This window comes from Haliotis rufescens, unplaced genomic scaffold (assembly GCF_023055435.1).
Source record: "Haliotis rufescens isolate VD_foot unplaced genomic scaffold, xgHalRufe1.0.p SCAF_86, whole genome shotgun sequence".
Lineage (NCBI taxonomy): Eukaryota > Metazoa > Mollusca > Gastropoda > Lepetellida > Haliotidae > Haliotis > Haliotis rufescens.
This window is the reverse complement of record NW_025964379.1, coordinates 265,227-278,215: the sequence shown is the minus strand read 5'-3', so window position 1 is coordinate 278,215 and position 12,989 is coordinate 265,227.

Below are 12,989 nucleotides of genomic sequence, written 5' to 3'. Positions count from 1 at the left end.
GATGGGTACTAAGGTTAGACAGGACATGCTTACTCACTTCACATGTGACGGGTACTAAGGATTAGACAGGACATACTCACTCCCTTTGAATGTGACGGATACGAAGGGTTAGAGAGGACATGCTTACTCACTTCACACATGAAGGGTACTAAGGCAGGACAGGACATGCTTACTTACTTTACACTTGACGGGTACTAAGGGTGTGATAGGATATGCTTACTCACTTTGCGTATGAGAGGTACTAAGGGTGTGACAGGAGATGCTTACTCACTTCACCCATCACGGGTACTAAGGGTGTGACAGGACATACTTACTTACTTTACACGTGACGGGTACTAAAGGTTGGACAGGGCATACTTACTCACTTCACACATGACGGGTACTGAGGGTGGACAGGACATGCTTTCTCACTTCACGTATGGTGGTTACCAAGAGTTGGACAGGACATACTTACTCACTTCACACATGACGGGTACTAAGGGAGGACAGCACATGCTTACTCACTTCACACATGACGGGTACTACGGGTTGGACAGGACATGCTTACTCACTACACACATGACGGGTACTAAGGGTTGACAGGACATGCTTACTGACTTCACACATGACGGGTACTAAGGGTTGACAGGACATGCTTATTGATATTACACATGACGGGTACTAAGGGAGGACAGGACATGCTTACTCACTTCACACATTACGGGTACTAAGGGTTGGAAAGGGCATGCTTACTCACTACACACATGACGGGTACTAAGGGAGGACAGGGCATGCTTACTCACTTCACAGGTGACGGGTACTAAGGGAGGACAGGGCATGCTTACTCACTTCACACATGGCGGGTACTAAGGGAGGACAGGGCATGCCTACTCACTTCACAGGTGACGGGTACTAAGGGAGGACAGGGCATGCCTACTCACTTCACAGGTGACTGGTACTAAGGGAGGACAGGACATGCTTACTCACTTCACACATTACGGGTACTAAGGGAGGACAGGACATGCTTACTCACTTCACAGGTGACGGGTACTAAGGGAGGACAGAGCATGCTTACTCACTTCACACATGGCGGGTACTAAGGGAGGACAGGGCATGCTTACTCACTTCACACATGGCGGGTACTAAGGGTGGACAGGACATACTTACTCACTTCACAAATGACGGGTACTGAGGGTGGACAGGACGTGCTTACTGACTTCACACATGACGTGTACTAAGGTTTAGACAGTACATGCTTATTCACTTCACATATGACGGGTACTAAGTGTTGGATAGGACATGCTTACTCACTTCACACATGACGGGTACTAAGGGAGGACAGGACATGCTTACTCACTTCACATACATGACGGGTACCAAGAGTTGGACAGGGCATGCTTACTCACTTCACATATTACGGGTACTAAGGGTTGGACAAGACATGCTTGCTCACTCACACATGACTTGTACCAAGGGTGGACCGGACATACTTACACATGACGAGTACTGAAGGTGGAGAGGACATGCTTACTCACTTCACACATGGCGGGTACTAAGGGTGGACAGGAGATACTTACTCACTTCACACATGACGGGTACTGAGGGTGGACAGGACATGCTTACTCACTTCACACATGACGGGTACTAAGGTTTAGACAGTACATGCTTACTCACTTCACATATGACGGGTACTAAGGGTTGGACAGGACATGCTTACTCACTTCACACATGACGGGTACTAAGGGAGGACAGGACATGCTTACTCACTTCACATATGACGGGTACCAAGAGTTGGACAGGGCATGCTTACTCACTTCACACATGACGGGTACTAAGCGTTGGACAGGACATGCTTACTCACTTCACACATGACGGGTACTCAGCGTTGGACAGGACATGCTTACTCACTTCACACATGACGGGTACTCAGCGTTGGACAGGACATGCTTACTCACTTCACATATGACGGGTACCAAGAGTTGGACACCACATGCTTACTCACTTCACATATGACGGGTACTAAGGGTTGGACAAGACATGCTTACTCACTCACACATGACGGGTACTAAGCGTTGGACAGGACATGCTTACTCACTTCACACGTGACGGGTACTAAAGGTGGACAGGACATACTTACTCACTTCACACATGGCGGGTACTAAGGGAGGAGAGGACATGCTTACTCACTTCACACATGACGGGTACTGAGGGTGGACAGGACATGCTTACTCACTTCACACATGACGGGTACTAAAGGTGGACAGGACATACTTACTCACTTCACACATGGCGGGTACTAAGGGAGGAGAGGACATGCTTACTCACTTCACACATGACGGGTACTGAGGGTGGACAGGACATGCTTACTCACTTCACACATGACGGGTACTAAAGGTGGACAGGACATACTTACTCACTTCACACATGGCGGGTACTAAGGGAGGAGAGGACATGCTTACTCACTTCACACATGACGGGTACTGAGGGTGGACAGGACATGCTTACTCACTTCACACATGACGGGTACTAAAGGTGGACAGGACATACTTACTCACTTCACACATGGCGGGTACTAAGGGAGGAGAGGACATGCTTACTCACTTCACACATGACGGGTACTGAGGGTGGACAGGACATGCTTACTCACTTCACACATGACGGGTACTAAAGGTGGACAGGACATACTTACTCACTTCACACATGGCGGGTACTAAGGGAGGAGAGGACATGCTTACTCACTTCACATATGACGGGTACTAAGGGTTGGACAAGACATGCTTACTCACTCACACATGACGGGTACTAAGGGAGGACAGGACATGCTTACTCACTTCACACATGACGGGTACTGAGGGTGGACAGGACATGCTTACTCACTTCACACATGACGGGTACTAAAGGTGGACAGGACATACTTACTCACTTCACACATGGCGGGTACTAAGGGAGGAGAGGACATGCTTACTCACTTCACACATGACGGGTACTAAAGGTGGACAGGACATGCTTACTCACTTCACACATGACGGGTACTGAGGGTGGACAGGACATGCTTACTGACTTCACACATGACGGGTACTAAAGGTGGACAGGACATACTTACTCACTTCACACATGACGGGTACTGAGGGTGGACAGGACATGCTTACTGACTTCACACATGGCGGGTACTAAGAGTTAGACAGTACATGCTTACTCACTTATTATATGACGGGTACTAAGGGTTGAACAGGACATGGTTACTCACTTCACACATGACGGGTACTAAGGGTGGACAGGACATACTTACTCACTTCACACATGACGGGTATTAAAGGTTGGACAGGACATGCTTACTCACTTTACACATGACGGGTACTGAGGGTGGACAGGACATGCTTACTCACTTCACATATGACGGGTACTAAGGGTGGACAGGACATGCTTACTCACTTCACAGGTGACTGGTACTAAGGGAGGACAGGGCATGCTTAATCACTTCACAGATGGCGGGTACTAAGATGGACAAGACATGCTTACTCACTTCACACATGACGGGTACTAAGTGAGGACAGGTTATGCTTACTCACTTCACACATGACGGGTACTAAGAGTGGACAGGACATACTTACTCACTTCACACATGACGGGTACTGAGGGTGGACAGGACATGCTTACTGACTTCACACATGACGGGTACTAAGGGTTAGACAGTACATGCTTACTCACTTCACATATGACAGGTACTAAGGTTTGGACAGGTTATGCTTACTCACTTCACACATGAGGGTACTAAGGGAGGACAGGACATGCTTACTCACTTCACACATGAGGGGTACCAAGAGTTGGACAGGGCATGCTTACTCACTTCACACATGACGGGTACTAAGGGTTGGACAGGACATGCTTACTCACTTCACACATGACGGGCACTGAGGGTGGACAGGACATGCTTACTGACTTCACACATGGCGGGTACTAAGGGTTAGACAGGACATGTTTACTCACTTCAGATATGACGGGTACTAATGGTTGGACAGGACATGCTTACTCACTTCACACATGACGGGTACTAAGGGAGGACAGGGAATGCTTAATCACTTCACTCATGGCGGGTACTAAGGGTGGACAGGACATACTTACTCACTTCACACATGACGGGTACTGAGGGTGGACAGGACATGCTTACTGACTTCACACATGACGGGTACTAAGGGTTAGACAGTACATGCTTACTCACTTCACATATGACGGGTACTAAGGGTTGGACAGGACATGCTTACTCACTTCACACATGAGGGTACTAAGGGAGGACAGGACATGCTTCCTCACTTCACACATGACGGGTACTAAGGGTTAGACAGGACATGCTTACTCACTTCACACATGACGGGTACTAATGGTGGACAGGACATGCTTACTTACTTTACACGTGACGGGTACCAAGGGTGTGACAGGACATGCTTACTCACTTCACACATGACGGGTAGTAAGGGTTAGACAGGAGATGCTTACTCACTTCACACATGACGGGTACTAAGGCAGGACAGGACATGCTTACTTTCTTTACACGTGACGGGTACTAAGGGTGTGACAGGATATGCTTACTCACTTCACCCATGACGGGTACTAAGGGTGTGACAGGACATGCTTACTCACTTCACACATGACGGGTACTAAGGTGTACAGGACATGCTTACTCACTTCACCCATGACGGGTACTAAGGGTGTGACAGGACATGCTTACTTACTTCACCCATCATGGGTACTAAGGGTTTGACAGGACATGCTTACTCACTTTACATGTGACGGGTATTAAGGGTTTGACAGGGCATGATTACTCACTTCACATACGACTGGTACTAAGGGTGTGACAGGACATGCTTACTCTCATCACACATGACGGGTACTAAGTGTTAGACAGGATGTGCTCACTCACTTCACCCATGACGGGTACTAAGGCTGGACAGGAGATGCTTACTTACTTTACACTTGACGGGTATTAAGGGTGTGACAGGACATGCTTACTCACTTTGCCCATGATGTGTACTAAGGGTATGACAGGAGATGCCCTCTCACTTCACCCATGACGGGTACTAAGGAGGACAGGACATGCTTACTCACTTCACACATGACGAGTACTAAGGGTTAGACAGGACATCCTTACTCACTTCACCCACGATGGGTACTTAGGGTTAGACAGGACATGCTTATTCACTTTGCCTATGACTGGTACTAAGGGTGTGACAGGACATGCTTACGCACTTCACCCATGACGGGTGCTAAGGGTGTGACAGGACATGCTTACTCACTTCACACATGACGGGTACTAAGGTGTACAGTACATGCTTACTCACTTCACCCATGACGGGTACTAAGGGTGTGACAGGACATGCTTACTTACTTCACACGTGACGGGTACTAAGGGTGTGACAGGACATGCTTACTGACTTCACACGTGACGGGTACTAAGGGTTAGACAGGACATGATTACCGACTTCACACCTGGCTGGTACTAAGGGTTAGACGGGACATGATTACTCACTTCACACGTGACGGGTACTAAGGGTTAGACAGGACATGATTACCGACTTCACACCTGGCTGGTACTAAGGGTTAGACAGGAGATGCTTACTCACTTCACACGTGACGGGTACTAAGGGTTAGACAGGACATGATTACTCACTTCACACGTGACGGGTACTAAGGGTTAGACGGGACATGATTACTCACTTCACACGTGACGGGTACTAAGGGTTAGACGGGACATGATTACTCACTTCACACGTGACGGGTACTAAGGGTGTGACAGGACACATGGAGGTCCTCTTCGCAGTTATGAACAGTGGCTTTTGAATGGTCAACAGCTAGAAGCTGTCAACATGTACATATATTTAGGAAGTATTTTCTCACCAAAGTTATCTTGGACCAAGGCCCAAGCATGTCTAGCAGCCCAGGCAAGGAAAGCACTTCTATCAATATATAATTATCAAAAACAATTGATAAATTAATCACTATGATCTTTTTAACATTTTTGATGCTTTGATTTCACCAATCCTATGTTATGGATCAGAGATCTGGAGAACCAGCTACTGTAACATTATTGAGAGTGTCCATAACAGATTCTGCAAATCCTTTTTGAAAGTAAATAAGTTCACCAATAACAACATGGTTCTAGGAGACTGTGGTAGGATCCCCCTACAGAATAACTACATGTCAAGAGCAGTCAAGTACTGGTGCAGACTAATTCAGATGGAACAACACAGGCTACCCATCCAAGCTTATTATATACTAAAATCTCTTGTTGATAATGGTTACATTACATGGGCATCACATATTAGAATGATATATTCCAGTTTGGATTTGGTTTTGTTTGGCTAAGCCAAGACATTGGTAATATTCAACATTTCATGACAGATTTTAAACGAAGATTTTACGACTGCCTCACTCAATTTGGCACTTTTCCCTGACATCATCAACGAAATGCAATTACTACTCACAGTTCAAGTCATTACGAAATTTGGAATCATATATTACTTGTGATATGTCTTCTTACCAACGTAGACTTAAGCCATGTTCCGGTGTAATAATTTCAGACTTGCTGTGGAATTGGGGCGTCACAACAACATCCCATATAATGAACGTGTCTGCACTTTCTGTTTTTCGAAGGGACATAACCATGTTGAAGATGAATTCCATTTTCTTATGATTTGTGACCAGTATTCTAGAGCAAGAAGAAACTCTTTTTCCCAAGCGTCTCGTTATCCCTCCCTCCATTGAGAATTTGATAAAACTTATGTCAGCTGAAAACGAACAAATTATAAAAAGGTTAGGTAAATTTCTCTTCCAAGTCATGAACATTCGAACGGAAACACAGTGTTGAACGGTAAATCATGATTAAATCAGCATGCAAATATATATACAGTATATTTCCATTGTATTATGGGCCGGTGGCCTGAAGTACCGAATACATTTGTCTGTCTGTCTGTCGGTACTAAGAGTGTGACAGGATATGCTTACTTACTTCACACATGATGGGTACTAAGGGAGGACAGGACATGCTTACTTACTTCACACATGACGGGTACTAAGGGTGGACAGGACATGCTTACTTACTTCACACATGACGGGTATTAAGGTGGACAAGACATGCTTACTCACTTCACACGTCAAGGGTATTTAGGGTGGAAATGACATGCTTACTTACTTCACATATGATGGGTACTAAGGGTGGACAAGACATGCTTACTCACTTGACACGTCACGGGTATTTAGGATGGACAAGACATGCTTACTCACTTCACACATGACGGGTATTAAGGTGGACAAGACATGCTTACTCACTTCACACATGACGGGTACGTAGGGTGGACAAGACATGCTTACTCACTTCACACATGATGGGTACTAAAGGTAGACAGGACATGCTTACTCACTTCACACATGACGGGTACTAAGGGAGGACATGACATGCTTACTCACTTCACACATGATGGGTACTAAGGGTGGACAGGATATGCTTACTCACTTCACACATGACGATTACTAAGGGTGGACAGGACATTCTTACTCACTTAACACTTGACGGGTAGTAAGGCGAGGTCAGGAGATGTTTACTCACTTCACAGATGACGGGTACTAAGGGTAGACAGGACATGAATTCTCGCTTCACACATGACGGGTACTAAGGGTGGACAGGGCATGCTTACTCACTTCACACACGATGGGTACTAAGGGTGGACAAGACATGTTTACTCACTTCACACATGACGGCTACTAAGGGTAGACAGGACATGAATTCTCGCTTCACACATGACGGGTACTAAGGGTGGACAGGGCATGCTTACTCACTTCACACATGATGGGTACTAAGGGTGGACAAGACATGCTTACTCACTTCACACATGACGGGTACAAAGGGAGGACATCACATGCTTACTCACTTCGCACATGACAGGCACTAAGGGTGGACAGGAAATGCTTACTCACTTCACAAATGACGGGTACTAAGGGTGGACAAGACATGCTTACTCACTTCACACGTCACGAGTATTAAGGGTGGACATGAGATGCTTACTCATTTCACATATGATGGGTACTAAGGTGGACAGGATATGCTTACTCACTTCACACATGACGGGCACTAAGGGTGGACATCACATGCTTACTCACTTCACACGTCACGGGTATTTAGGGTGGACATGACATGCTTACTTACTTCACACATGATGGGTACTAAGGTTGGACAAGACATGCTTACTCACTTCACACGTTACGAGTATTAAGGGTGGACAGGACATGCTTACTCATTTCACATATGATGGGTACTAAGGGTGGACAGGATGTGCTTACTCACTTCACACATGACGGGCACTAAGGGTGGACATCACATGCTTACTCACTTCACACATGACGGCACTAAGGGTGGACAGGATATGCTTATTCACTTCACACATGACGGGTATTAAGGTGGACAAGACATGCTTACTCACTTCACACGTCAAGGGTATTTAGGGTGGAAATGACATGCTTACTTACTTCACATATGATGGGTACTAAGGGTGGACAAGACATGCTTACTCACTTGACACGTCACGGGTATTTAGGATGGACAAGACATGCTTACTCACTTCACACATGACGGGTATTAAGGTGGACAAGACATGCTTACTCACTTCACACATGACGGGTACGTAGGGTGGACAAGACATGCTTACTCACTTCACACATGATGGGTACTAAAGGTAGACAGGACATGCTTACTCACTTCACACATGACGGGTACTAAGGGAGGACATGACATGCTTACTCACTTCACACATGATGGGTACTAAGGGTGGACAGGATATGCTTACTCACTTCACACATGACGATTACTAAGGGTGGACAGGACATTCTTACTCACTTAACACTTGACGGGTAGTAAGGCGAGGTCAGGAGATGTTTACTCACTTCACAGATGACGGGTACTAAGGGTAGACAGGACATGAATTCTCGCTTCACACATGACGGGTACTAAGGGTGGACAGGGCATGCTTACTCACTTCACACACGATGGGTACTAAGGGTGGACAAGACATGTTTACTCACTTCACACATGACGGCTACTAAGGGTAGACAGGACATGAATTCTCGCTTCACACATGACGGGTACTAAGGGTGGACAGGGCATGCTTACTCACTTCACACATGATGGGTACTAAGGGTGGACAAGACATGCTTACTCACTTCACACATGACGGGTACAAAGGGAGGACATCACATGCTTACTCACTTCGCACATGACAGGCACTAAGGGTGGACAGGAAATGCTTACTCACTTCACAAATGACGGGTACTAAGGGTGGACAAGACATGCTTACTCACTTCACACGTCACGAGTATTAAGGGTGGACATGAGATGCTTACTCATTTCACATATGATGGGTACTAAGGTGGACAGGATATGCTTACTCACTTCACACATGACGGGCACTAAGGGTGGACATCACATGCTTACTCACTTCACACGTCACGGGTATTTAGGGTGGACATGACATGCTTACTTACTTCACACATGATGGGTACTAAGGTTGGACAAGACATGCTTACTCACTTCACACGTTACGAGTATTAAGGGTGGACAGGACATGCTTACTCATTTCACATATGATGGGTACTAAGGGTGGACAGGATGTGCTTACTCACTTCACACATGACGGGCACTAAGGGTGGACATCACATGCTTACTCACTTCACACATGACGGCACTAAGGGTGGACAGGATATGCTTATTCACTTCACACATGACGGGTACTAAGGGTGGACAGGAAATGCTTACTCACTTCACACATGACGGGTACAAAGGGAGGACATCACATGCTTACTCACTTCACACATGACGGGCACTAAGGGTGGACAGGAAATGCTTACTCACTTCACACATGACGGGTACAAAGGGAGGACATCACATGCTTACTCACTTCGGACATGACGGGTACTAAGGGTGGACAGGAAATGCTTACTCACTTCACACATGACGGGTACTAAGGGAGGACAGGACATTCTCACTGACTTCACACGTGACGGGTACTAAGGGAGGACAGGACATTCTCACTGACTTCACACGTGACGCGTACTAAGGGGAGGACAGGAAATGCTTACTCACTTCACACATGACGGGTACTAATGGAGGACAGGGAATGCTTACTCACTTCACACACGACGGGTACTTAGGGAGGACAGGACATGCTTACTCACTTCACACATGACGGGTAGTAAGGTTGGACATGACATGCTTACTCACTTCACACACATGACGATTACTAAAGGTGGACAGGACATACTTACTCACTTCACACATGACGATTACTAAGGGTGGACAGGACATGCTTACTCACTTAACACTTGAAGGGTAGTAAGGCGAGGTCAGGAGATGTTTACTCACTTCACAGATGACGGGTACTAAGGGTAGACAGGACATGAATTCTCACTTAACACATGACGGGCACTTAGGGAGGACAGGACTTGCTTACTGACTTCACACATGACGGGCAGTAAGGATAGACAGGACATGCTTACTAACTTCACACATGACGGGTATTAAGGGTGGACAGGACATGCTTACTCACTTCACACATGACGGGTACTAAGGGTGGACAGGAAATGCTTACTCACTACACACATGACGGGTACTAAGGGTAGACAGGACATGCTTACTCGCTTCACCCATGACGGGTACTAAGTGTGGACAGGACATGCTTACTCACTTCAACCTTGACGGGTACTAAGTGTGGACAGGACATGCTTACTCGCTTTTACACATGATGGGTACTAAGGGAGGAGAGGACAAGCTTACTCACTTCACACATGACGGGTACTAAGGGTGGACAGGACATGCTTACTCACTTCACACATGAGGGGTAGTAAGGGTGGACAGGACATGGGTACTTAGTTGACAGATGACGGGTACTAAGGGTGGACAGGACATGCTTACTCACTTCACACATGACGGGTACTAAGGTTGACAGGACATGCTTACTTACTTCACGCATTACGGGTACTAAGGGTGGACAGGACATGCTTACTCACTTCGCACATGACGGGTACTAAGGTTGACAGGACACGCTTACTAACTTCACGCATTACGGGTACTAAGGGAGGACAGGACATGCTTACTCACTTCAAACCAGACGGGTACTAAGGGAGGACAGGACATGTTCACACACTCCACACATGACGGGTACTAAGGGTTACACAGGACATGCTTACTCACTTCACACATGACGGGTACTAATGTTTGGACAGGACATGCTTACTCACTTCACAGATGACGGGTACTAAGGTGGTCAGGACATGTTTACTCACTTCACACGTGACGGGTAGTAAGGGGAGGACAGGACATGCTAACTGACTTCACACATGACGGGTACTAAGGGTTACACAGGACATACTTACTCACTTCACACATGACGGGTACTAAGGTTTGGACAGGACATGCTTACTCACTTCACACATGACGGGTACTAAGGTGGTCAGGACATGCTTACTCACTTCACACATGACGGGTACTTAGGGAGGACAGGACATGCTTACTTACTTCACACGTGACGGGCACAAAGGGTTGGACAGGACATGCTTACTTACTTCAAACATGACGGGCACAAAGGGTTGGACAGGACATGTTCACTATCTACACACATGACGAGTACTAAGCATTTTTTATTTATACATCTACACTGTACCCTTCACCATTGGGCGACAAGGTAAGGGCGACCCTATCACTATATTCTTTATGTTCTTATATTGACAAGGTTTGATCATTTGTGAAGTTATGTATCAGCTTTGATTGTTAATAACTGTAAAACTGTGTGGTTATGTATGCTTGTAATATATGGTACTGACGCCCAAAGGTAGCAATATACCATAGTGTTACATGTTGCGGAATATATAAAATCCTATTTTAAATGAAATGCATTTTCATTTTTTTATATCATGTTGCTTGCGAAGAGACAATGGGGACACACCAGCGACACATTAGTGCGGACACCGTGCGTCGACGATTGACGAGCCTCCACTGTCACAGGCCACACCGAGGACCCATTCTGACACCACGTCATCGCCGGGACCGTCAGTGGGCAACACAGCACCAGCACTGGCGCCACCAGCAGTGGAGAAGAGTCCTCTTGTCAGACGAGAGCCGTTACTGTATGTCAACAGCAGATGGCAGAGAGAGAGAGAGAGAGAGAGAGAGAGAGAGAGAGAGAGAGAGAGAGAGAGAGAGAGAGAGGAGGGTCTGGCGACGCAGTAAGGAACGTTAATCGGATGCTTGTGTTGAGAGAGAGACTCGTGGGGTGGTCCGAGCATCATGGTGTGGGGTGGAATTGGTCTTGCACAGAGGGTCGACCCTGTGGTCTTCCGGAACATGGGTCCAGGAAGAGGCAATGGTGTGACATCAGCTCAGTTTCAGCATGATAACGCCCGTAACCACACTGTGAGAGCAACACGAGACTTCCTCCAGCAGAATGGCATCAGAACCATGCAGTGGCCTGCCCTCAGTCCCCATTTAAATCCCATTGAGCACTTGTGGGACGAGATTCAAAGACAGCTGAATGACGTCCGATCAAGGCCGACAACTGCAGCTGAACTGTGTCAGGCGTTCCACAGAGTGTGGGCTCAAGTGCCTATGGCCTTCATCAACCGCCTCATCCATTCAGTGCATCGACGTTGCACGGCAGTCACCAATGCACATGGCGGACACACAAGATACTGACTTGTGATGCCATTTTCTCAGAGACTAGTGTTGTGTTTCACTTTAAGAACATTTGACACTTTCATTTCAACCTTGATGATCAGCTTTGGCAAGTTTCATCTTTTTAATATGTCTTAAAGTATGTTTACAGTGTTTGGACAAATAAGGTTTCTCATATACCTATCCATGGTGACGTTTCTTTTGCGGTTAAGTTTATATTAATCAGCAATTAGATGACGTTTTCAAAACAAATCATTTATTCATATTCCGTGTATTGTAGCCCCATGAAATGTACAGTACA